Here is a 4517-nt window from a genome sequence, read left to right as displayed (position 1 = left end):
AGTTTTTCGAGGCTCTCGACTAGAAGAGGCTTTGTGAGATGGATATGTTTTCCTGTGAAAGCTTCGGGGGTTTAAAGCCGTTATTTCCTTTGTCTCTAGTCGCCGCTCAGAATAACCAAAAAACTGTTTTATTGTTGTAGCATGGCTTTGGAGAAATGGCTGAAATCCATGTGCCTCCTTCTGTTCGTCACACTAATGGCGAAGTCTGTTGACTAGTTTCTTCCTTTTCTCTTCACCCTGCTTCATATCAAAGTAATAAAAGTTTATGCTGCTTACTCCTAAAGGGGGTTTGCGAGGTTTATGCCTCCTTCGCTAGTGTTGAGGTAGTTTGTGCATCCTCTTGACGGCTCTGCAATGATGTTGCCTCTCCTTCCTTACCTTTTTTTCTGTTTCCATTCGTCTCATGTTGACTCGTTCTCCTGCTCCTGACTTCCAGCTGATGCTGTTATGAATGCTGCGGGGAGCCTCCTGCACATTGTTGTGCCTCTGCCTCTTCTCTGCGAATATTTTGGCCTTTGAGCTGAGAGTAACATGACCCAGGGGTGACGGATGAGGAGAGGCAAGGAAGAAAAGAGTGGTGGTTTGGGGACAGAGTGAATGAAACAAAAAAAGACGGGGGGAGAAATGTTGATGTTTTATAGTTACTGAAATGAGAAGAAGAGAGAGTAGAAAAGCCTTCTTCCTTTTTGTCTCGTATATGGTTTATGATATGTAGCAACAGAGGTCTGGGACTTTGGTGGGACGCAGGAAGAGTTTGTGCCTGAGATGGAGCTCTTGATTTTCTGTACATTTGAATTTAACAATGTTGTTATTTCCGCATGATTTGATGATGAAAAAAAAGTAAACGGTAATATTCTATCTCATCTCATTTTGCAATCATTGTGGCCTGGGCTAATTGTGGTTATTGCCCAAGACTAAGTCATAATATAGCATGCAATGCTGCTCTAGCCTAATATCCCTGTAGGTCCATAAGTAATTCAGAGAGAGGACTTTTCAGAAACTGCATGGTTCAAAATGTAAATTACCTTTACCTTTTGGTGGCAACATGTAACAGATCAAACAATTCTATGCAAGTGTTGTTTAATAATAATAATAATAATTGATTGTACTTGTATAGCGCTTTTCTAGTCTTCCGACCACTCAAAGCGCTTTGACATTACCAATCAATCACCCATTCACACCCATTCATACACTGATGCCACCTGCACATCAGAACCCTAACTAACATTCATACACATACATACACCACAGGAACAGCCTGCGGGAGCAATTTGGGGTTAAGTGTCTTGCCCAAGGACACACCGGCATGGACTGCCGGAGCCAGGGATCGAACCGCCGATCCTCTGATTGGAGGACGACCCTGCTCTCCACTGAGCCACAGCCGCCCACAAGGAAGCCTTACTTAACATATAATTAGGCTCATTGGGTCCTTATTACATGTCCCGTAGTAAGGAAGAGGTGAGTATTGTAAAAAATCAAGTATACCAGGAAAAACATTGATCAGAAGCTGCTATAAATGTGGGGGCCCGGAGGAGGGTTAGTACTCCTCTGAGGCCGCAGAGTCCGGATCTTCAGTCGGATGGGTGGAGGGGGTCTGGAGGAAGGGTTCCTCGGAGCCGGACGACGAGGCCTCACTGTCTGACTCGGGAGCCTCTTGAGTGTTTCTGGCAGGGGTCCTTCTCCTAGAGGGCTGGTCCGGGTGCTGTCGATGAAAAGCAACAATAAGTCAAGGATCACAGGAGATGTGTGACCATGGACAATGGGGTACTGGAAGAGGAAGCAGGAGACCCGCGGGAGCGTGGTGAGAGGGCTTGTGTTCGTTGCAGGTCGGGCAGGCGTTGACAAACTCCCTGGTGTCCTCGGGAAGTGAGGACCACCAGAAGTGCTGTCGCAGGACGTCCTGGGTTCGCTGGATGCCCGGATGGCAGGTAAGTTTGGAGGAGTGAGCCCACTGGAGAACGTTGGACCGAAGAGCTTGAGGGACGAACAGGCGGTTGGAAGGGCAGGTGCTAGGACCGGGTTGACCCTCCGTCGCGGCCCTCACTGACTCCTCGACCTCCCAGTTGAGGACTGCAACTTGGCAGGAGTCCGGAAGAATGGAGATAGGACCCGGAATCGGCTCCTCCACCTCCTGAAACTGGCGGGAGAGGGCATCAGGCTTGATGTTGCGAGAACCGGGGCGATATGACAGGGTGAAGTGGAACCTCGTGAAAAAGAGGGACCACCGGGCCTGTCGGGAGTTCAGTCTTTTGGCGGTGCAGATGTATTCCAGGTTCTTATGGTCCGTCCACACCAAGAACGGAAGTTTGGTCCCCTCTAGCCAGTGGCGCCACTCCTCCAGGGCTAACTTCACCGCTAGTAATTCTCGGTTCTCAAATGTCGTAGTTTCTCTCGGTGGGGGAAAGCCGACGGGAAAAAAAAAAAAAAAAAGCGCAGGGATGCAGCTTCTGGTCGGTGGCCGAACGCTGGGACAGAACGCCCCCAACTCCTACGTCGGAGGCATCCACCTCCACCACGAACTGTCGGTCAGGGTCAGGGACTTGGAGGATGGGTGCAGAGGTGAACCTGGTGGGTCTGGAAAGCTTCTTCGGCCGCAGAAGTCCAGAGAAAAGAGATCTTGGAGGATGTGAGGGCGGCGAGAGGAGAGGCGACCGTGCTGTAGTTCCGGACAAATCTCCTGTAGAAATTTGCTAACCCCAGGAAGCATTGAAGCTGTTTGCGGGTTTCAGGAGCAGACCAGGACGTGACAGCGGCCACCTTTGCGGGATCCATCTCGATGTTACCGCCGGACACAATGTAACCTAGGAAAGGGACGGTGGTCACGTGGAACTCACACTTTTCAGCCTTAACGTATAGGGAGTTCTCCAGGAGGCGTTGCAGGACTGACTGGACGTGGTGAATATGCTCCTCCTTGGTTTTAGAGAAGATGAGGATGTCGTCTAGATAAACAAACACATGTCGGTCCAACATGTCCCGGAGAACGTCATTAACCAGGGTCTGGAAGACTGCGGGAGCATTAGTCAAGCCGAAGGGCATTACCAGATATTCGTAATGCCCCTTCGGTGTGTTGAAGGCTGTCTTCCACTCATCTCCCTCTCGGATTCGGACCAGGTGATAGGCGTTGCGGAGGTCAAGTTTAGAAAAGATGGTGGCTCCCTGGAGTAGCTCGAAGGCAGTAGTGATGAGCGGTAGTGGGTAGCGATTCTTGACGGTGATCTCATTCAAGCCCCGGTAGTCTATGCAAGGTCGGAGGGTCTTGTCCTTCTTTCCCATGTAGAAAAACCCTGCTCCTGCAGATGACGAGGGGCGTATGAGTCCAGCAGCGAGGCAGTCGTTAATATATTTATCCATCGCCTCCCTTTCAGGCGCGGACAGGGAGAATAGACGACCCTTGGGAGGAAAAGTACCCGGACGGAGGTCGAGACAAGGCCTTGGTCTTGTTGAATGCCTCCGTGAAGTCGTGGTACTTGACCGGAACCCCTGTGAGCTCAGGTGTGGAGTTGACTGGAGCAGGAACCTGAGGTGCGGCGGCTTGTTTCAGGCAAACGAGGTGACAGGAAGGACACCAGCCTCGGAAAGCCCCCGTAGCCCAGTCAATATGGGGGTTGTGGCGTCGTAACCATGGATACCCCAGGATGAGGGGAATACGGGGTGATTGCAGGATGTGGAAGGTGATGGTTTCGTGGTGATTGCCGGACAGAAGCATATGGACTGGGACGGTTTGGTGGGTGACGGTCCCCAGGAGATGACCATCGAGGGCGCTGGCTGGAACAGGACGAAGAAGAGGAACCTGGTCGATTCCCAGCTGCAGAGCGAGTCCCTCGTCCATGATGGACGCATCCGCTCCAGAGTCCAGGAAGGTGGAGATAGTCTCGGGCCCCGGGTAGAAGCAACTTGGCATGAAAAAGGGGCCTCTGGCAGAAGGAGGGTCATGACACGGCTCGGCTCACCAGTACTTCCTTGGTTACTGGTGAGCCCTGGCTTTTACCGGGCAGTTGGGAACAAAATGGCCGGCCTGACCACAGTACATACATAGGTTGTCCCTGCGGTGGCGGTCACGTTCCTCAGTCGAGGCAGTGAACGCGCTGATAACAGCTCCGGGTGAGTCGGAGCAGATGGCGGCGGTGTCGCCGCGAGAACCTGGGTGAGGGCCGCCGTAAGTTGTTGAACCTGGTGCGTCAAGGCGGTCACAGCCTGTCCCTGGTTCCCTAAGTTCTGGTGAACCTCGGTGGTGGTGGCGGCGAACTGAGTCCCGTGTCTCTGGATCGCCTCCTCCATAGACGCGAACCGAGCCAGTGGCGAGGTGTCGTGTGCTGGATCCATGTTCTGGCCAGATCGTACTGTAACGGGTGGTGTGTGGACCCAAGTGCAGTACGACCAGGAGACAGGGTAATGTTCAGGAGCTTTATTCAAAGCGGAACAAACAGGCAGGAGATAACTCACGGGGAATATTCCACTTGAGAGAGCGCTGATCTGTCAGTGGAGCAGGCAGACAAAAACCAAAAGGAGCAAAGGCT

The sequence above is a fragment of the Anoplopoma fimbria genome, chromosome 4 (assembly GCF_027596085.1).
Source record: "Anoplopoma fimbria isolate UVic2021 breed Golden Eagle Sablefish chromosome 4, Afim_UVic_2022, whole genome shotgun sequence".
Lineage (NCBI taxonomy): Eukaryota > Metazoa > Chordata > Actinopteri > Perciformes > Anoplopomatidae > Anoplopoma > Anoplopoma fimbria.
This window is presented reverse-complemented; position numbering follows the sequence as displayed.